Source organism: Crassostrea angulata, unplaced genomic scaffold (assembly GCF_025612915.1).
Source record: "Crassostrea angulata isolate pt1a10 unplaced genomic scaffold, ASM2561291v2 HiC_scaffold_139, whole genome shotgun sequence".
NCBI classification, from domain to species: Eukaryota; Metazoa; Mollusca; class Bivalvia; order Ostreida; family Ostreidae; genus Magallana; species Magallana angulata.
The window spans coordinates 1-24,000 of NW_026441694.1; the positions used below are offsets into that span (position 1 = coordinate 1).

The window sequence follows — 24,000 nt, forward strand, 5'->3', positions numbered from 1 at the left end:
GAAAGTTGTACCTTCATGGTCAGTGCGAGACAAATAGGTATTTCTGATTTGGTAATTTACTGATGAAGTTCGTGGTATATTGGAGAATAATGTCAGCGGCATCTGTTTGATCTCGGCAATAACTGTAGTAGAATATTAATTAGTTACTGAGTTGGATGTAGTTCGGCCAGTGTTTTCAAACCGACACAGACGTTATACACTCTCTATGAACGACACACGTATTCGATATGCATTCGATGTAAGGAATGCAATCTGTGCAAACTAATAATGATACCTTGAAAATTTTTGTAAAGAATAAAAAAAAATGTATTTTGTGATTGCTGTTTTCTTTTTTCTTTATCACAAACATTTAACTGCAATGTGTAGATTATGCATCAACAAGTCCGTGCAACCTACATGCCTCGATCGGAAAGCAACCCACTATAACTTTCTCAACTACTGTAGATACCCCAGTGGCAGTAGGGGAGCGATCGAAACGAATATGGCGACCAAATGCTTTATGCATTCATGTAAGCTTGAACATATAACAAGAATCAAAGGAGAATTTGGTTTTAACTTAGATTTCAAAAATTATCCTTATTTTAACGGAAGGAAGATTTTAACATTTACAGCCTCCACAACTATAAACATGCTTATTTGATATTTGATTTAAAAACACTGTATTGATATAATAATGAAACTATATCCAACAAAATGAAGCTACAAATAACAGTTAAATTCTTTATACAAATAGAATGGATAAAGTTGTCATAACATGTTGGTATTTAAAAGTACGAACACTGTAAAGATAAGTACTAGAGAGATAATGACAAACATGAGAGAGGAAGGCAGATACACAGAAATAACAATGAAAGAGTTGATAAACATCAACTTAAATTAAGAGAGTCGGAAAGAATCACAGAAACAGAGGAGCAAGGCATACCTATTTATAATGATAGAGGGAAAAGAAAAATATACATTAATATTGATAGAGGGGGGAATTAATATACATTTACCTTCATTACAGAGTGCCCCTGTGAATCCACCTGCGCATGTACACGTGAAAGATCCATCGCTGTTGCTGCATGTTCCTCCGTTTTGACATGGATTGTCAAAACATTCATTGATATCTAAAAGTTATTATGATTTTTACCTGTTATCTCAGCCAAAACATAAACTAGAAAAAACAATATAAAATACAAACAAATACAAGAAAGCAACATCAATATTTTGCATATGCGCAAACCACACACTTTGGCAGATCGAGCAATGTCAATAACAGGATGGACTTTAGAAACTGACCTTTTGTAGAAACCGACGGAACGATGTTACGTGTTACTTTTATGGATTTACTATTATTTAGGTACTGAGTTGGATGTAGTTCGGCCAGTTTTTTCTAAAAGACGCAGACGTTATACACTCTGTATGAACGACACACGTATTCGATATGCATTCGATGTAAGGGAGCGCAATCTGTGCAAAATAATAATGATACCTTGAAAATTCTTGTAAAGAATAAAAAAAACTTGTATTTTTGTGATTCCTGTTTCCTTTTTTCTTTATCACAAACATTTAACTGCAATGTGTAGTTTATGCATTAACAAGTCCGTGCAACCTACATGCCTCGATCGGAAAGCAACCGACGATAACTTTCTCAACTACTGTAGATACCCCAGTGGCAGTAGAGGAGCGTCGAAACGAATATGGCGACCAAATGCTTTATGCATTCATGTAAGCTTTAACATATAACAAGAATCAAAGGAGAATTTGGTTTTAAGATGGATTTCAAAAATTATCCTTATTTTAACGGAAGGAACATTTTAACATTTGCAGCCTCCACAACTATAAACCTGCTTATTTTACATTTGATTAAAAAAAAAACTGTATTGATAAAACAATGAAACTATATCAAACAAAAAGAAGCTACAAATAACAGTTTAATTCTTTATTCAAATAGAATGGATAAAGCTGTAATAACATGTCGTTTACCTTCATCACAAACTATCCCGGTCCATCCGGCGTCACATGTACAGTTGAATGAGCCGGGTATGTTCGTACATGTGGCTCCGTTAAGACATGGATCATTCTGGCACTCATCAGTATCTTGAAATGTATAAATGTTAAAATTAACTGGACGTGGTTCATTATAATCATTTTGTCTCTTTTAAAAGAAAAAAAACTAAAACAGGAGGCCCATTGGGCCACATCGCTCATCTGAGAAACAATGGGTGTTAAAAGATATTGTGCCATATGGCCCCTCGGTAGAATAACCAAAAAATAAATATTGTAATGTTTTGAAATTTTAAACTTATTTTTGACATTGTACCTTCATTGAATACCATTTTTACCCAGAATAAGAAAATCCTACGCAAGATATAAAACTTAACATTTGGTAGGGGTTCACCTTTATCTTCCAATCCCCATATTTTCGTTCTCCGCCCCCTCCCCCAATTTATAAAGCGATCAAAATATATGATATCAAATATGAACATTTTCTTCATCAACTACTTACAAGTTATTGCATTTAAAAAAAATATATAATATAATATTTATTGTATTTTATTTTAAAAAATCCTATAGATGTAAAGAAGAAAATTGTACATCAATTCACTCAATTCCTCAAATTAAAAACATTTAAAAATTCAATTTGTCTTCTCTATTACTATTAAATGACTGTTGTTTACCTCGCGTAAACTCGTGTGACTTTAATAACTTTACTCACACGTGGTTGATGAATACACTGGAATGAAAAATGTTGTCACGTGACATTAAAAGAACTAAAAAAAACAATGTTACAGTATTGACAGGCACATCACTCTACTTTACGATGGCCCATCTATTATTTTCATCTTATTTCATAAATAACAAATGGTTACAAACCAGGATTATTTTCCGCTGTAATATTTTCTATTTTATATAATAACGATAATTCCTTTATCCCTGCAACAGAAATGTGTCAGAACTATGGAAACTTTTTTTAAAGATGTCGGTTTTATTTACCCGTGTCTGAAAAACTATCAAAATTAATGTAGATTTTACATTAATCATTGTATAAAGAGGGGCCTCAGAGAGAAGTTATATATACACAGCATATCATCGTTTATTTTTTGTACAAGTATTTAATATACTATAATTCATATAAAATTTCTTATGATCAACCAAAATATCAGCGTCAGTCGTAGAATTATAAGCAAGATACAGAGCTCACAATTCTGCTAGGTTTGAGTCATATTTTGTTTACATGAGTTGTTTACATTCAGCTTAAGATTTGTAAGTTGGTATTTCCTATTCAGCACTTAAAATGGAAAATAAATGCCTCAGATCTGTGTACAAACATAGAAATGGGAGCAAATCTTTGTATCTTGCTTATAATTTGAAGCTTAACACTCGGATATTGTAAATAAATAGAAATTGTAAACAATTAAACATAGAAACATGCACTATAACAAATAAAGATTCTCGCACGAAACGATTTGCTCGCTTTTCACACGCTTTTATCCTGATTGATTCGGGTCCTCTCGGATTTTTACCCTGAATCTGTTAGCAAGAATTAATTTTAAGAAAACACGAAATAATAGAAATACTGATATTAGAAACATATATGTACATAAGTATAGAATTGATTAATTTAATTAATTTGATACTTATTCTTAAAGCAAACAATTTTTTATTTACAGATTTAGCCAAAAATACTACTTCTATAAATATATTTATTGCTCAAAAGAAATATCCATGATTCTTATTAGTGCTGTAAATAATGAAAATTCCAGAGAGTTAAAAGTTACCGTAACACAATATTCAATACCAAAAATAAAATCCGTATGATCCGAAACACAAACTGATATCGTTTTTTCAGTATTCGGCGGGGTTTGTTTGTTCTTCTCACATTAGTATTTTTATTGGTTTCGGAGAATACGATGTAAAAATACAATAAATAAACCTGTAATTATTTACATTGAACATTTTGAAAGTTACGTTAAATAAAATTAGTCACATAAGTTAGAAAAATGCTATAAAACAACCGTTTTTTTTTTATTATGTCGTATCATTCGCTTAAATATATGTTCCGTACATAAAATCACAGAAAAAAATCAATCGATTAAACAATAAAGAAAGTTGTCATTATTATGTCGGATTTCGGAAAGAACAAAAAATAAAACTGATTTAAATTTTTGTCTCAATATTAGTATACATAACCGGCGCCCCGCATAACGGCGTACAATACAATGTATATCTATCATAATCTATTTGAATTAAGTACCCTGCATATAGATTCCCATACTAATGAATTGCATGTGTACATTTTAGGAAAATTTCAGTCTGTAAATTACTTGTTGTTTTCCGTTATCAGTGTTTAAATTATTAAAATAATAACTTGTAGAAATATTTTTAATCGGGATTCAGAAGAATGTACTTCCTGCATTTCATAGAAATGAACAGTATATTTTCTTTCTATGCTTACATTATCTTTGGTGAAATTAATGTTAAATAATCTATCATTTAAATGGTGTGTATCATCAAATTCTTATTCCGATTACCTCGAAGTCATTAAATTTCCATTGGCTATTGACAAAAGAAGAGACGCGTGACCATCCAATGAAAACAAATACACAGAGTTTGATTGACAGGTTCAGCCAGGTGCAGATCTTACCCGATGTCCGAGGTTATGTGTGCTGGTTGTACACAGCCGAATAGTCACAGTAACTAGTCTTCTTTCAATACGCATACTTTTGTTTTGTTTGTTAAGAATTAATTCAATTTTGTAAAAAGATAAGTATATCATTTCTTATAGATTTTTTTCACGAGAATATCTACTAAGGAGTTTTGCCAATCACAAACAGTTTTAAGTAATGTTTAACACGGGCGCTATTTTGAAACAATTAAATTTTCAGAGAGTTCCGAATTAAATCAGATGAACGTTTCACACGGTTCTCGCACGCTTTGCCCGAAACGATTTACACGCTTTGCCCGGAACGCTGCACGCTTTGCCCGAAACGCTAAATGGTTTACACGAAACGCTTCACGATTCAAACGAAACACTAAACGGTTTACACGAAAAGCTAAACGGTTTACACGAAACGTTTCTCGCACGAAAGTCGTACTCTTTTTTGGTGTAGTAGTACGTTTCAGGGTCTGTACATATTTTTGTCAGCGATATTAACGAGGCCGGGTCTAATTAGTTCTGCCCTAGATTTTTTAATGAAATTTTTTACCTGAATTTCTACTGATATAATTATTATTTTAAGATCAAAAAATAGAACATTTACCACACCGCTTGTTTAGGGGGTCATCTCAAAGTTTGTTAATCTTTAACATAGGACCCTATGGGATTTATCGATTTTGTACATTTTTTAAAACTTCTGCCCTAGGGATTTCTTTTTCTGTTCTACATATTAAAGTTATTGCTAAAAGGCATCAAATGGTCAAATAAAAAAAACCTTTTACCTCCTGGTTTGATCCAGGGGTGTTATCAAAGTTGATTTTTGTATGCCCAATTTCCCAGATTTGTCAGATAATGGCTATTTTTTATGTGACAAAGGCGGAAAGGTGATCTTTATATTATTATTAAAGCATTCAGACATATTAAAGTAATAAAGAAATATATAACATCACATATTAAGGGTCATTAATATAAAATACATGGTTACTGTCTTGAAATATATGAATTAAGCGGGTTAAGAAAACGTGACAGAGGGTTAGGCCTGCTGAACCCTCTTCACGTTTTCGACCCGAGCCCAAATATAGCTTATACTTCGAGACAGTTATGTTTATTCCACAATATAACATTAATTTTGCGCCTTAAACGAGCCATTTTCAACAAATTTCGTTGAATATCTGCAGTTGAAACTATCCCGTTATGGCGTCACCCAAGCAAAAAGATGACGTCACAATACAAATGAAACGCTGCGCGAAAGCGTGCGTATTCGTTCTGTACTCGGCCCCGTTAAACTCTATTTAAACTGAATAAACTCGATAAAATGCTAAGCATCTCAACAAAAAAATATTGTATTACTCTACCATTACGCAAAAGATAGTGCAGAATTACCGATAGAATAAACTGTAAATTATGTTTTAATACCTCAGATTTTGCTTAATTTGCGCAGGTAAACAGTTAACTGTCTGATTTACAGACGTCTCTGTTTAATTGGATACGTAAAGATCACACAATACAGGCGATAGTTCCCAGGTTACATATCATAAACTAGAGGTACTGTGAGCAAGCTCACAATTGATACCCCCCGCTAAGATAAAAATCATAATGCGTGTATTTTTCCAATTATAGAAAATATTGGATGAATCTATTTCACCGTCTATTTCTTTAAATAACAACTGCTCTATTTTTTTTAAAACTGTTGGTCATAAGCAATATTTGTGTTAAGTAAGAACATTTAATGCTTCTCCATAAGAAAGATAATGACCGGACACGAATTTTGCACTTTTTCTGCCAGTGACCTTGACCTTGCCCAAATGACCTTGGATCAAGGTCATGACACATCCTTAGGTCATAAGCAATCTTTGTGTGAAGAAAGAACTTCCAATGTTTCTCTTTACGAAAGATATGGACCGGACACGAATTTTTGTATTTTTTTTGCCAGTGACCTTGACCTTGCCCCAATGACCTTGGGTCCCGGTCTTGACACACCCTTAGGTCATAAGCAATCATTGTATGAAGTAAAAACTTCCAATGTTTCTCAACAAGAAAGATATGGGCCGGACACGAATTTTGTATTTTTTCTGCCAGTGACCTTGACCTTGCCCGAATGACCTTAGGTCAAGGTCATGACATACCCTTAGGTCATAAGCAATCTTTGTTTGAAGAAGGAACTTCCAATGTTTTTCCATAAGAAAGATATGGACCGGACACGATTGCACAGACAGACGGACGGACGGACGGACGGACAGACGGACGGACAGACGGAGGGACAGACGGACGGACAGACGGACAAAGTGATTCCTATATACCCCCAAACTTCGTTTGCGGGGGGTATAATAATGAAAACGGAACGAAAATCAAAACAAGCTAACACCACCGTCATATGTGAAAACTGTCAACACATTAAAATATTTAGCGTCAATTTACTTTACAAAATCGTAAATAATGTATTTTACACGTTTCAAAGATTTCTTTCGTACGCTAACTGTTGCGCTACAATATCAAACACATTCATTATTTTCCGATCAACCAGTTTATCATTATTGTCATGGCTTCTTTAAACAAAGAACCTCGTTTAGAAGTACGGTAAAATGGGTAAGTAAATCCGGGCCGGGGCAAAGAAAAAGCCGGGGTAGATCGGCAATCGTCAATTCCAAAATACGCTTTGTTTTGCAGTAATATATACAGCAAAAACAAATATACTGGTTCGTAAAATATCCTGAAAATTAACATAAGATTGGCAGACTGATAACTGCCAATCTTTTGTTTTGCCCCAGACCAACTGCCAATCTTTTGTTTAGCCCCCGCCCGGTTTTGCCTACCCATTTTAGCTAGACTGATGAATACCAAACCTGAAGCTATAAACTGATTGCAACACGCCCTTCCTTTATTATTATTTTCACAAAAACTAAGATTTGAAACAGAACTAGCCCATAATTTTTGCATTTTATATTTTCCTTTCCATAATGATTATTTTTGCAAAATAACATTAAATTTGACCTTTTTCTACAGTTTCGAGGTTGTCTCCGCTTTGAATAAAGATATGTCTTTTATTTTTGCAATTTATATTTGCCTTTCCCTAAGGATGCTTTCTTTTAAATTTAGTTGAAATTGGCCGAGCGGTTTTAGAATGAAGTTCAAAATGTAAAAAGTTTACAGACGGACGACGGCCAAAATGTGATCAGAATAGCTCACTTGAGTTTCGGCTCAGGTGAGCTAAAAAAGTAGGACTGGTTATTCTTATTTATTAAGACGTTTTGCTTATAAACTAAAAATCCGAGAACCAGAGTAACAGCTAACACCTATGGCAATTCTATAATATGCTTCTATAATACTGGTACAGGTAAATATCGGTATCTCGAACATGGGATATCTCGAATACCCCGATTATGTCGAAGTCGGCCGCCTGTCCCGGCCATTTTCCCTATATATATGATTTAAAAAACTACTATCTCGAATACGGTTATCTCGAATACCCCGCTTATGTCGAAGTATGTTTACGGTCCCAATAACAAATTTTACCTCGGTTATCTCGAAGTGAAGTCAATTTTCCGGTCTGCTAATCGCACCCTGCATGTCGTGTCCTCGTTATTCTCGCCCGCGGCAATTCACACCTTTTCTCAAGACTGATAGTCTCTTAACTCCACGCTTAGCCAGTGCAGCTATCGATGACACGGATATCTCGAAGTTTTTCCGTGGTCCCCCGAACTTCGAGATATCGATATTTAACTGTATTGTCAAATCACATAGCAATGGCTTGAAGCTTTGTTTCAATGGTGTGGGTCTTTAGCTTGCGCTTCAGCCCGGGAGTGGGGAGCTTGTCTTCGCTGTGTTGAGACATGTTGTTGAACGATGTACAGAATTCTGTACCATCTTTTATAGCCAAAGACAAATGAGTTAATTGTTTGATTTTTGTTCACATTAGAAATAAAATTTGTTATATTCAAATCAGCGCGTTGGTAATTTATCATGATTTAGTGTGTGTTATTAAATATATTTTTGGCATATTATTCATTAAGTAGAAGTTCACTTTGATCATGCATCGATATCGATTATACGATAATTTACGCTGCGCTATTTGGTAATGGAGTGACCGTGAACTTGTTTGCTTTATAAGTAGCGTGCATCATTATTCATATTATCGGTAATGTTAGGGGTGCTTACTTTTGGGAGCTGTGAACTTGTTTGTTTTATCAATCACCGGAGTATATACCCAAGCTGTTATAACAATTACCGTGTCATCGATAGCTGCACTGGCTAAGCGTGGAGTTAATAGACTATCAGTCTTGATAAAAGGTGTGAATTGCCGCGGGCGAGAATAACGAGGACACGACATGCGGGGTGCGATTAGCAGACCGGAAAATTGATTTCACTTCGAGATAACCGAGGTAAAATTTGTTATTGGGACCGTAAACATACCTCGACATAAGCGGGGTATTCGAGATAACCGTATTCGAGATATCAGTAGTTTTTTAAATCATATATATAGGGAAAACGGCCGGGACAGGCGGCCGACTTCGACATAATCGGGGTATTCGAGATATCCCATGTTCGAGATACCGATATTTACCTGTAGTGTGAACGTGATTTATTTATATTCTGAAAAGTTGTATACATGTACATTATGCTTGTATGTTTGATTAACTGTTATTTAAAATAATTGTAACGTTTCATATAAATTCTTATTTAAGTGTATATGTGCAATGTCTATAAATGTCTATAAATAAAACATCGTTTCAATATTCCGTCTTTTTTTCCGTTCATACCGGTTCTCAAATTATAGTGCATATAAGGACTTCCTGTGTTAACATGTCAGGACAAAAACAAAAACGCTAATGGAGTCGAAAAATTTCGACTTCGGATATCTCGAACACCCGGATATCTCGAAGTTTTTCCGTGGTCCCTCGAACTTCGTGATATCGATATTTAACTGTATATCAAAATGAAAGAGAGGTGAAATATAAATCATATATATACACCTGACACTAATATTAACCGCTAAACCTCGTCTTACCAGAAACGGCAACCCCGATAGTTTATTATTGAGCTAAGATATATCTTAACCATATGAAATACAGACACATAGCTTTTATGGTGTTGTTACTTAACTATATAAATACAAACGCATCACTTTTATTATGGTGTTGTTACTTTGTGGCATCCACTTACTAATTTTGCATATTCCTTGAGCTCTTAAGAATAATCCATCCGGGCAGTCTTTGCTCTGTAAATATAGAAACAATGTCAATACATTAAACAAAGTTATATAAACGAATGAAATACTATTTAATTAATCAAAATTTAAACAGGTAAACGTTTAATCTCTGTTTTTTTAAGTAATTGTTATCAAATATATCACTGAGATATATTACAGTTAGTTGTCATATATTTTGAGTTTAGATATTAAACTGATTCATGTCAGGTAAACAAACTTTGCAGACGACAATGTTTTTGGTTACATATTGTTTAGATGTCTATTTTGAGAGAAAAAAAGCATTCTGAGAGTATTGCATAAGCAATACACGTCCCCTACCGGAACCCCTTTGATTGAGAATGGCAAAAGTTTGAGACCCTGTATATTAAATATTTCCTATCATAAATGTAGTATTTGTATAGTATTAAATTATGAAAAACGATTATAATAAACAGCAAAAAATCTCTAAAATCCATTTCAAAAATATACATATTTGAAGCAAAGCAAACACAGAAGTCTAGTTTATTGTTCAACAGCCCAAACCCGATAACGAACCCGATTGTAAAAATAATTATGATAAAACCCTGCCGTTAAAATTTACACAATACTTGACACCATTTTACAGAACTTATTTGTTTGTTATTAGAAATGATAAATGTAATAATACAAATAATGCACGATATTATTTATTATTTTACTGACCACATAATGTCCTCGTTCATTTAGTACACACCGAGCCCGATAACGAACCCGATCATTAAAAAAATTGGAGTGAAAAAAATTAAATTTCTGGAAATTGTGTTGACCAGACGTTACAAAAGTATAAACTTGGTCTGCTGTTTGATATTTTGAAGCTGCTCAGCAAGTTTCACATCATTCGTCAAACGCATGCGGAAAAAAACAATGGAAAACTGAAGTGGGACAGACAGACGGAGGGACAGACGGACGGACGGACGGACGGACTGACGGACGCAGAGGAAAGCTATAGTCCCCTCCGGTGAAACCGGTAGGGGACTAATATATAAATAGTGCCTGTTTGGGAGGGTAACAGTTGAAATTGACACCCCGAGAAAACCATTGTCAACCGACGCGAAGCGGAGGTTGACAATGGTTTTCGAGGGGTGTCAATTTCAACTGTTATCCTCCCAAACAGGCACTATTTATTTTGTTATACTGAATGTCTTTTTTAAAATTTTAAAGAAAATTTTACTGCTTTTATATAGGAATAACGTGAATTCTACAGCGAACCGTACGCGCATAATTTTCGCGCATGTAACATTTTTTAATGTTACCCGTTGCCAAGTGCGTTGCTAACGCTGAGGGTAATAGTAAATATTATTAACTGCGTCTTAACCAATCAGATTTCAGTATTTAACATGAAAGTATAACAATAAAGCATATTAAAACGTAATTTTAGAGAGTTAAAGGAGAAATATTACAGTGTATAATGTAGTTGGCATACATATTGTACTACAATTGTACTTCATTGTACAATGGTGAGAATCCGCGACACACTCTGCTGTGGCTACAAGTTTATTTAGAGAAAAGATTTTCATTTCTAGCACGACAATAGATGTCATTTTAGCTGCAATCATTCATGTTTTTGAGGGGGCTTCATTAGGCTTCCATAGGCGAAGTAGTGAATTGTATCGCGTTTTTTTTCTATCCAACGTTTGCTTTTTTTAAAAAGTTTTTGAGAGAGAGGTCTGCAATAAAATGACGATTTTCATTAAGTCAGAATTTTATTCCTCAGATTTAATTCCTCTTATGACTGAGATTATTTTATTTCTTAACTATAAATTAAAATAAAACGTTCAAAATATTTCTGAAGATGTTTATGGTGAATGATTTTTTTTAATCTAATGGCTTGGACAATAATTTGTCAGCAGATTATTGACATAGAGATACAAGCTACGCTGAATTCAAATCATGTGAGTAAGGTGCACTCCATCTCAAAATTATCTATCTATGATCTAAACTCTTAATATAATTGTACTTACACCTTCATCCATGCTCTCGGACACATAGCCTTGCTTGATAAAGTCCGAAGTTAAAGGTAACAGTTGTCCATAACTATACATCAAGATAAAACAAAGTAAATATGATCTCGCTGCAAAGAAGTTCATTGTGCAGCTTCTTATTTCATCATAGTTTTGAACGATTTTTGAAATGAACATAGAATTTATACAAAAGTTTGATCAATCAGTATTCCAGATCAACCAATCCGTACACATTTGTCATTTTCATGATAATATGTTGATAAATAACTCATGATATGGAAGGGACGGTACATCGACTTCATATTGATTTGTGGTTTAAAAAATCAATTTTATTCTCTAGATTTTAAAAGCAAGAAAAACCATAGCAGTTACAATCATAAGTCTTTGATGCATGTTATAAGATAAATTTATAAAGTTATTGATAAATTATTTCCGGAGATAACATAAATCAGTATCCTCGATCTACATTAAAAATTTCTATGTACAAGTTAATTAAAAATAGACGAATAATAAACAGATTGCATGTTACATGTAAATGTATTGTAGTGAAGTTATTGAAGAAGAAAGGTTACAGATAGGCTTTTCCAGTGTTCTAGACTTTTTTTCTTTAAGCGGGGTCACAGATTCTTTAAATTATCTTTTTGAAAACTCTGATTATGAAAAAAGCATCACTAATATATTGAATTCTTCTGGTTCATACACACATACAGCCTCGAATTTTTTCAACACATCGTTATTTTGTAATGATGATTAATTGATACAAGTAAACATTAACATTTTAGCGACTATGAGAATATTTTGTTTTAATTTTGCAGTATTATCTCCCGAAATTATCACACAAAAAACAATTGAATAAATCTAATAAAGTAAAATATAATATAAAAAGGGACTAAGACACGATTTGAGCTCAAAATTTTCAATTTTGGTTTACAATTTTAATGGTTAGAATTGTTCATATGGGTATTTTTAATGCCTTATCAAAATTTCAAAGTCATTCATTGAGTTTTAAGCAAGATATATAGTTTGGAATTCTGTGTTATGTTAACAAAACTCGATCTAGTCTTGCTATTGTTTACATATTTGTTTTATTGGTATAAGTTTCAATAAAATGTTGCTTTCTTTTGTTGATAATATTATTTATGAACACATTGAATCAGTTAACCTTGTTTGCCATGAGTCATGTTGTAAAAAAATGATAATTCCACATCTTTCATTATTTGTAAACAAATATAAGACTCGAGCTTTGTTAATATAACAATGAATTCTTACCTCAGTATCTCTCCTCTAACTTGACTACGAACATTTAGATTTTGGTCATCTAATCAAAATGTGTATGTAAACCATTTTATAACATTTTATACATTAAAATCAAAACTAAAATTTTGATCTAAAATCGTGTTTATGTCCTTTAAAACTTGTGCAGACCTTTACCTTTTTAATCTTTCGTTTAAAGAAGCTTTCAAAGTTGTAAGTTAAAAAAAACTGCACCAAATAATGGTCCATATTCAAACTTGCATGGTTGATTAAACTTATTAAATAACTCTTAACTATTTCAAATAAAAGAGTGATTTTGATTATCAGGATGCTACAGCAAGTGTAAGATTTAAGACTCAATTCGTGTAGTATTTTCTTTGTAACATCGAGATAATTCTTTCATTTCAGTTATCTGCATCTCAATTGAGTTATTTTATTGATAAACAGTAAATGTTACATCATGAAATAAATATTTCATCTTTAAAACGTGTTTTTGAAAACGAAATTTTGAAAAAAAATTCATTGCAATTCCCCGAATTATCATTTATTTCGATTGCTCTTCAAGGAATTGTATATTGAATTAAAAATGAATATTTGAAAGACAAACTATTTCAGAAAATTCCGAACAAAACTTGAATGGGTCATTTTCACGATTTTGGTCAAAATTAATTTTTTGTTTTTACTGTCCGTCGTCGAGTTATAAGCGAGATACACAGCTCACAGTTCTTTGTTATGTTAACAAAGCTCGGCTCATGTTATTGTTTTGTTTTGCAATTAAAGGACCAACAATGGCACACGCCTTTTTTACTTAACAAATAATTATGAGCTCTGTATCTTGCTTTTGACTTTACGGCTGACTCTCAAACTTTGGTTGATCTGTAAAGTATTGTAAACAATATTCAAGGTACTGATGTACTGACGGGATGGATTTTATTGATTGATTTTTTATTGTATGGATCCAAGCAATATTGAACTCTAGTCTTTTTTAACCAGAGCCTCGGCTGTCTCCGATAATCTCCGACAATCAAAAGAGAGACTCTCTGCTGGTCGGAGATTTACGGAGACATCGGAGTGTCTGGTTGAAAAAGACTATATTGAACTCTTGCGTAGGAATACATACGGCTACAAAAAATTCTAAATTGTTCGTACCATTTAAAATCTGACTATTTTCAAGACATCTATAAATACGTTTCCTTGAAAAACAATGCTTCATCACACATTACATCAAATTTATCGATTATTTTCAAGAACTAAGTTTTATCAGCGATGATTTGTGCTTAGGTCCAAACACTGTTTCACTTTCGGTTTGCCAGAGTAACTGCATAGGAGAGTTGATTAAAATCAACTCCCAAAAAAGAAAAAAAATCCTGACCATGCCCCTTTAAAGCAAAACTCTAATAATTTTGATATACATGGAACGTTGCATAATGAAGTCATTGCTTCATAAAGAAAATAATATACGTTTGCAAAATGTGAGATGTATTTGATTTATGTACACGTAATGGTTAATAGTCAATAAAGAAACGTGATAGCTTCATTCACCATTCAGGGACATTCAAGGACATTATGACTTCCAACCCTTCCCATGCTTCATTGATAATTTAATTGATATAAAAGGACTGGTGGTTTATGAAATAAATACTTTTACAGAAAACAAACTGTTTAACAAAACATTCAGAGAAATCGTTTACTACAATTTTTTCAACCGGTTACTAAGGTTGAAATGAAGGCATTATGCAAAAACAAGTGGGTTTATATTAAGGTGGCTCACGACACCCTGAAATACTTTCAAATCAGCAGAAAAATACTTGATTATGATAAATATCATAATGTATGAAAAGATATTTAAGTCAAATAAAAATTTGCAATATTTGATAAAAAAAAAATTACATCTGATTAAATTGATTGTACAGTAGGAATATTTATGAGTTTAATAAGAACCAGAAATTTGCTTCAAATTATTCCGATCGCTCGCCCTTTAACATAAATTCTCCACCGCCTTTCATGTACTACTTCATCATTTCATATTGGCAGCTCTGATTATCATATATATGAAATACAAACATTTTCTAGTCTTCATTGTCTCTTCTGTGGTTTATTTTGGCCAAATTTTAAATTTAATTAAAACTCAAAATGCAAACATACTCCTATTTTTTATACTTCTTGATTTATGAATTGGGGTGATCATAAAAAAACAGAAAGGCCCAAGAAAATGCAGTTGACCTTCATCGATTTTATTTACGTCATCCCATGAAAACTCAGGAGCGGATCTGGAACTGAATATAGTAATACCCTATTTTAAACACCATAATTTACAGTGCACAATTTGATTAAGTCCAGTATGGAGTACATTTCAACAACGTTCGCCATGCGGACAAGTACAAGTAAATTCGCTCTAAACAAACTAACAGTACTTGATTGTCTTTTTTCTAGAGGTAAAGAATTCCAGTTCATCGGCATTCATCCTAACTCGGTATAACTTATATGTACTGTCAAAGATAAGTCTTTAAATTGAAGTCTTTAAGGTACGGTCTACATATAATTTGATACACAATATTAGGCCAAGTTCAAATAATGAGGTGAATTGAGCTCCATCTCAATAGCATCTATATTTGTTCCAAGAATAAGGTCTTAATAAGAGAATAATACTTACAGCTCTGATTTCAAAATGTTCACCTTGTGTAGTGGTATTGGAAAGGTTTGTGTGTCCACTGCGGAATCGACAAGTGTACAAACCGTCAAGAAATCAAAGGTCAAAAGCGTTACAAAGTACATTCATGGCACAATGCAATGCACACTCTACAATAGACTTGATTTCTAGGGTGTGGACAGCAAAAACACTTAGATCCTTAGTTTCCAAACCCCTTTTCAAGATTAATGAAATCGCCCAACTGAACAAAAATCGGGTCACAACCCGCTTTGGTGATTTAGTTCCTCCAGTAAACATTCTTGCTGTATAAATATATATTTGTTTTAATCCAGACTGATGACACACTTGTAATAATGATAATCCAACACCAATTATTACTTACATTGAATCGTAATAGGCAATATGTCACAACTTGTTGCGATGACCCCCTCCCCCTTTTTCACCGTTCTAATATGATGACGTGCACTGCATGGTGAGCATCCCTTTGACTTGAAAACTCTTGCTTGATGTTGTTATATTACATCCAATATAACGTCTTCATCAATTGTGAATGTAAATGCCGACACCTTAAACATGCATCGGTTAATCTTTGAGAAATATGATATTGCTTGATCCCATTGTCTGCACTGTTTCTGAGAATTTAACTTTAAAACCTTAGATATGCCTGACGTCATGACGTCGGGCAATCAATACATCTTTGTATATGTATTTATTTGATCAAGCATCCACTATAGTTATTACCTTATGTCATTTTTTATATTTATTACATTGACTTTCTTTTCTCTGGAGTAGATTTTATATTATAGATATTTAAAAAAAGCAAAAAAAAAAAACCCCCTAAAACTTCAAATCACAAATTATTGCATGCATGTACTAGTAATATGTAAAACCTAGTGAAACACAAAAGATACTAGTATAGGTGAATTATTTCATGAGATATACAATATTGTTCTCTAAATTGAACTTAAATTATTTGTACGAATTTGAAAAGACAACACAATAAACAGACTAAAGGTAATTATTGACCTTTTTTTTTTCTTCATTTTTACCTCCTATCACAATTCCTTAAAGGGGATCACAAATTCATTGAATAATTTAGTAGAAAACTGTGATTACGAAGAAGGCATCATTTTGTTTCAGGTTATATTCATACGATATAAAATAACTTTGTTAGCTAGTTGGAAAGCGCATTACAACCTAAATCAAGTAAGTAAAGTTTCAATGATGTTAACCTTTACTATTATTATATGTAAACATTTTCATAACCGTTTTCGTAAATAATTGCATTAACAAATAATGATAAAGTTTAGAGCTAAAAAAAAACTAAAAAAAAGTACAATTCAACACCATGAAATGGTTCTAATAACGATATACCTTCCATAATTGAAAAATTTTAATTACGTATAACTACAGGTACATTTGTAAAATTCTTTTATACTAGTATGAATCAGTAAACTGGGTTGGGCAGTTTACGCATTATTAACCGCGAAGCTATAAATAATTTTACTACCTTTATTCATTATATAAGGAACCATCAAATTAAAGAAAAGAAATCCAAAATATTAACCTAAAGAATTCTTTTAATTATAGGTGGTAATATTTAACAAAAAGGGAGCATATCAATTGGTTTTAAACTTTCGATATTTCTTTATTGACAGTCATTGGCACGATATGCGGTTTTTTTGTCGATTGATTTACGATTTTTATACAGAGAACACAGTATTTTACTTTAATCCAGCGAATTCTCTAATTGCACTCCCCTGAATATTTGATTAGATTGATTTACTGTATATTTATTTTATACTGGAAATGGTGCAATAAAAATGAATATTTTACACAATGATATTTGTTCAAGTATCATTCAGAGAATTCTTAAATGCAGTCCCCAGAAGAATTTATAATTTATTTAGATTGGTTTACTGTGTGTTTATTTCATACTTGGAATAATACGTCATGAAATAAATAATTTATGCAACAATATTAACATAAAAATCCAGTGATAATATTTCATTGCAATCCTCTGCACCAATTTTTTTTTCTGGGAATGATGCATTATAGAATGAATATTTTACACAAATAATATTTGTTTACGTAAAATTCAGAAAACTTCACTCAATGCAACCCAATGCACTTATTTTTATTCATTTTTGATTGATTTACACGGACTTTTACAGCACCGAATAGACAAGACTTGCGTGTATCACCAACGCAGAACCAAAAAGCTGATCTCGGTTTTGCTTTGGTCGTAGTCTGCTTCAAATAATATAGACAGTTGGTCATTTTTCAATCGCAATATGAGGGTCTGCTTCTCACACCGGGGCCTGCTTTGTATGTACGCCTTAGGTCAGCCTGAGGTCAGCTCCGGGTCCTCCAAAGCAGACCAGAGGCAGAACCTGAGCGGATAGAGAAAGCAAACCAGGGTTAGGTTTGGGTCTGCTTTCTGTAAGGTTTGATATGATTGGTAATTTACATTTTATTTTTAGATGAATATTTTGTTGTTTATGAAAATTATCTGTTTCTACCAAGTGCACAAATCAGTCAAGACTTATTGCACTACTTGAAAGCAGCAGGGTTTATACAAACATGTTCACATGCAGCTTTACAATACAACATTAGAGAGAACCGGCAGGTAAGGAAATCGCTACCGTATGCAGTTCAAATCAACAATTTAATATTTTTAGGATTTCCTAGGAGACTGTCTCTTCTGCACAACTGGCATTTCAGTTTCTGACGACTCTTTACTCGAGTCTTTTGTCGACTTTTTGGTTCTAAACTGTGGCCAGAAACATTCCTTTTCATCATTTGTTAGCCATCTCACTGGGACAGCTTCTACACTCCCCTCATCCAGGAACTGAAGTTTTTATACATATTCTGATGAATAACACCACGTAAAACAATTATCCCTGTGTATAAAAAATTGTCTGAATTCAGTAGCCTTCTACCTTTCAATTTCTTTCAAAGATATAGGTTTTCTTGCAAATTCAGATGGAATGCTGTTTCTTAAATTATGTAGAGCAGAAGAAATTTGATCAATAATCCTTGTCCCAAGTCTACAACACAATAGGACCTTTCATCCACAAAAGAAGCAAACGTTCATTACTCCTAAGCACACTAAATGCATATATTCTAAAGGTATTTGAGATACCATTCCTATTTGAATCTGTGTTAACGGAGAAACACCCTTGTAGTGATCTTCATCATCTCTATTTGCAAATGAAGCATCTGTACGGAGAGGTGCATTAGTCTCAGGGTATGTCATTTTACCTATCCATGTACCATTTTGTGTACACTTGTCGGACCCATGATAGCCTGAAAACGACTTAACACATTTAACATAAGCCCTAGCAGGAGTATCGCAAATCACTGAATCAATCACTACCTAAAACATTTACCCAGAGTACTGATTTCCGTTTCTTTGTATGTCTAAATACTCATTAACGAAGTCCTCAAAGTATTGGTCCACATTATCTGGTTTTGCTATCCCATGATACAGACCAATAACAAAGGGTTTTTTCAGTTCTAAATTTGCAATCATTCCTAATATTGACCAGAATTTGTCACTGGAACTTTAAAACGAAGGTAAGCCATCAATATTTATTTGAATTTTTACATAAAATTGATCACGCAAAGATTCACTCGATGAATGAGTTTCGAGCTGCTGACTCAAAGCTGAGGACATTCCAAAATGATAATATTGTCCACCACACTTGTTTACAACTGCATCATTGACTTTTGTTTTTAATAAAGTTCGTGGGTCCTTAGGTAAGGACGTTGTTTTCTCAAAATGCTAAGCAGATCAGAAATGGAGGAATTTGGAACTAGATGGGTAACAGCCCAATTCCGTAAGTCTTCTTTAAAAGATTCATGGTCATGCTGATTATTTTCTGATTCAGACTCATAATCTTTATCAGAGGAATCACTAGCAATAGTACCCATGTTATTTTCAAAATCATCATGATCATTTGAATTTCTGTCTTCGTTTTCTGACAGCTCTCCCAATTCTGAATTTTCAGGGTCTTGATCCACCCTATTTACATTGTCATCAACGTGAGACAACTGTGTATTTGAGGTTTGTTGTTGAGATGAATTACTTAATGTTTCTTCAATATCGTGTCTACTTAAACTTTCTATTTCTGAAAAATGTTCCTCTAGATTTCGTCTAACACGGCGTCTGATAGACCAGTATAGGGAACCCCCGGTAGCCATAATGGATGTGTTTTTGTGTCTTGTTGAGATCCATGAATGACTTCAATTATTTCTCTATATGATTTTCATTAATACATTTTGTAATTCAGAAAGTATGCAATGGCAGCTAATGTAGGTCAGAAAGCCAGAAAGGCACAAGAAAATGCAGTTGACCATAATCGATTTTTTTACGTCATCCCATGGAAACTCAGGAGCGGATCTGGAAATGAATATAGAAATACCCTATTTTAAACACCATAATTTAATGTCTCTTTACAGTGCACAATTTGATTAAGTCCAGTATGGAGTACATTTTAACAACGTTCGCCATGCGGGCAAGTACAAGTAAATTCGCTCTAAACAAACTATTAGTACTTGATTGTCTTTTTTCTAGAGGTAAAGAATTCCAGTTCATCGGTATTCATCCTAACTCGGTATAATTTATCCGTGTTGTCAAAGTTAAGTCTTTAAATTGAAGTCTTTAAGGTACGGTCTACATATAATTTGATACAAAATATTAGGCCAAGTTCAAATAATGAGGTGAATTGAGCTCCATATTAATAGCATCTATATTTGTTCCAAGATTAAGGTCTTATTAAGAGAATAATACTTACAGCTATGATTTCAAAATGTTTACATTGTGTAGTGGTATTGGAAAGGTTTGTGTGTCCACTGCGGAATCGACAAGTGTACAAATCGTCAAGAAAGCAAAGGTCAGTAGCGTTACAAAGTACATTCATGGCACAATGCAATGCACATTCTACAGTAGACTTGATTTCTAGGGTGTGGACAGCACATGGCCTCGTTTAATGAAAAATTGTTCATAAGAATGTACTATCATAAAACCATGTAAATAAAAGACCGCTGTCCAGAAATTCATTTTAGATTCTTTTCATCTACAGGTCCTTAATTCATAACCACGTTTCAACTATATTCTGACTTAAACTTTGATTATATCCCGGAGTACCTTCCTTTATCCTTCAGGACCAATCAGTCAGTAAATGTTTGTCTTATTCACATTGATATGTTTAAATATTGACAATTTCCAAGTGCCCTTTTCTGTGATAACATTACGAATCAAATGTATAACGTATACTGTTGGACGCAAGCGGATATAATAATTATAGGAAAAATCAATAACGTAAAAATGTCAACCTTATCACTTAGTCGTACATTTGTATAGAATTGTACAAGTAATAGCTTTCCAAAAAGCTTGCCTGATTAAACAAAATTATTCAATGGAAGCATGCATGTATCAATTAGGCTACCTTATCAGTAATGAATTTTAATTTTCGCTGCTGATCATAAATTTATAAACGGAACGTGCAAATTAAAGACGAAATGTCAGTCTTTTTTCGATCTAGAACATGTACAATTATGTACGTATACACTAGTATCGCTTGAAATTCAATTGTTTTATTAATTATTTTTTTAAGGAATGTTCACATATCATATAAGTGCAGCTTGAAAGCTGGAGATTAAATAGTCATTTTTTTTTAAAATTGTATATGTTATATTAAGATGCAAAATCAACTGAAAGGCGTTTTTAGAAATTTCCAACCATATAAAATATGAAAGGGTACACAAACACGTTTTGTTTTTTGAATGTGTGTAAGGCAGCTTCATCCAAATCATCTTGCATGACAAGCAATTAAAAAAAGGGTGAATTCTCAAATTCATGAAAAAGAAACCTAACTGTAACTTCAATTCCTTATTTGCAGTTTTATTTAATACATGCTTCTATAAAAGTGAAAGGGGGGAGGGGGCAAATCCATCATATTTCAATTTATTATATAAAAGTTAAGAAAAGTGCCTGCTGCAAAAAAAGAGGGGAGGGGGAAAGCAGTCCCCAACTCCCAACCCAACCCCCGATGCTACGTGCCTGTGATATTTACAGAGCACGATGTGCTCTGTGGTATTCGCATGATCCCAACGTACTGGTCCACTAATCGGCGCGCAAAAACTATGAATGAGACATTATGGCGCGAAGTCCTGCTTTACCATTCACGCAACGGCTGAGGTCTTGATGAACTCATCCATTGGCAGAGATCCATGGGGAGGGGGTCAGATGAATTTTTGACATTTGTTTTGTAACAGCTACATACATGTATATTATACTTTGGATCGGATGTTTTGGAAGAGATCTGTCGAATAATTAAACACACTTGATTAGTAGTTGTTAAATGTAGTAATGTACATTTAGTAAGACCCGCGAGTTATAACCCCTTTTCAAGATTAATGAAATCGTCCAACTGAACGAAAATCGGGTCACAACCCGCTTTTGGTGATTTAGTTCCTACAGTAAACATTCTTGCTGTATAAATATATATTTGTTTTAATCCAGACTGATGACACACTTGTAATAATGATAATCCAACACCAATTATTACTTACATTGAATCGTAATAGGCAATATGTCACAACTTGTTGCGATGACCCCTCCTCCTTTTTCACCGTTCTAATATCGTGGAATGCTGATCTATTTTTAAATCAGGATTACACACGTGCACTGCATGGTGAGCATCCCTTTTACTTGAAAACTCTTGCTTGATGTTGTTATATTACATCCAATATAACGTTTTCATCAATTGTGAATGTAAATGCCGACACCTTAAACATGCATCGGTTAATCTTTTTTTGTGAAATATGATATTGCTTGATCCCATTGTCTGCACTGTTTCGGAGAATTTAACTTTAAAACCCCTGACGTCAGGCAATCAATACATCTTTGTATATGTATTTATTTGATCAAGCATCCACTATAGTTATTACCTTATGTCATTTTCATTGACTTCCTTTTCTGTGAAGTAGATTTTATATTATAGATATTTAAAGCAAAAAAAAAAAACAAAACCTAAAACTTCAAATCACAAATTATTGAATGCATGTACTAGTAATATGTAAAACCTAGTGAAACACAAAAGATACTAGTATATGTGAATTATTTCATGAGATATACAATATTGTTCTCTAAATTGAACTTATTGAAAATATTTGTACGAATTTGAAAATACAACACAACAAACAGACTAAAGGTAATTATTGACCTTTTTTTCATTTTCACCCCCTATTACAATTCCTTAAAGGGGATCACAAATTCATTGAATAATCTAGTAGAAAACTGTGATTACGACGGCATCATTTTGTTTCTGGTTATATTTATACGATATAAAATAACTTTGTTAGCTAGTTTGAAAGCGCATTACAACCAGAATCAAGTAAGTAAAGTTTCAATGATGTTAAGTAAAGTTTCAATGATGTTAACCTTTAATATTATTATATGTAAACATTTTCATAACCGTTTTCATAAATAATTGCATTTACAAATAATGATAAAGTTTAGAGCTAAAAAACTAAAAAAAAATGTACAATTCAACACCATGAAATGGTTCTAATAACGATATACCTTCCATAATTGAAAAATTTCAATTACTTATCACTACAGGTACATTTGTAAAATTCTTTTATACTAGTATGAATCTGTAAACTGGGTTAGCCTAGGGCAGTTTACGCATTATAAACTGCGAAGCTATAAATAATTTTTCTACCTTTATTCATTATATTAGGAACCATCAAGTTAAAAAAAAAATAGAAATCCAAAATGTCAACCTACAGAATTCTTTTAATTATAGGTGGTAATATTTTACAAAACAAGGGAGCATATCAATTGGTTTAAAACTCTGATATTTCTTTATCGACAGTCATTTGGACGATATGCGGTTTTTTTCGATTGATTTACAGATTTTTATACAGACAACACAGTATTTTACTTTAAGTCCAGCGAATTTCTTAATTGTACTACCCTGAAGTATCTGATTAAATTGATTTACTGTATATTTATTTTATACTGGAAATGGTGCAATAAAAATGAATATTTTACACATAATGACATTTGTTCAAGTATCATTCAGAGAATTCTCTTAATGCAGTCCCCAGAAGAATTTATAATTTATTTAGATTGGTTTACTGTATGTTTATTTCATACTTGGAATAATACGTCATTATATAAATAATTTATGCAACAATATTAACTTAAAAATCCAGTGATAATATTTAATTGCAATCCTCTGCACCAATTTTTATT

The 24,000-nt window shown here is 32.9% G+C and overlaps 1 pseudogene; it reads right to left on the minus strand.

Moving 5' to 3' along the window:
• Positions 1-995: 995 nt before the first annotated feature.
• On the minus strand, positions 996-16,028 carry LOC128169464 (fibropellin-1-like; annotated as a pseudogene).
• Between the last annotated feature and the right edge of the window lie 7,972 nt (positions 16,029-24,000).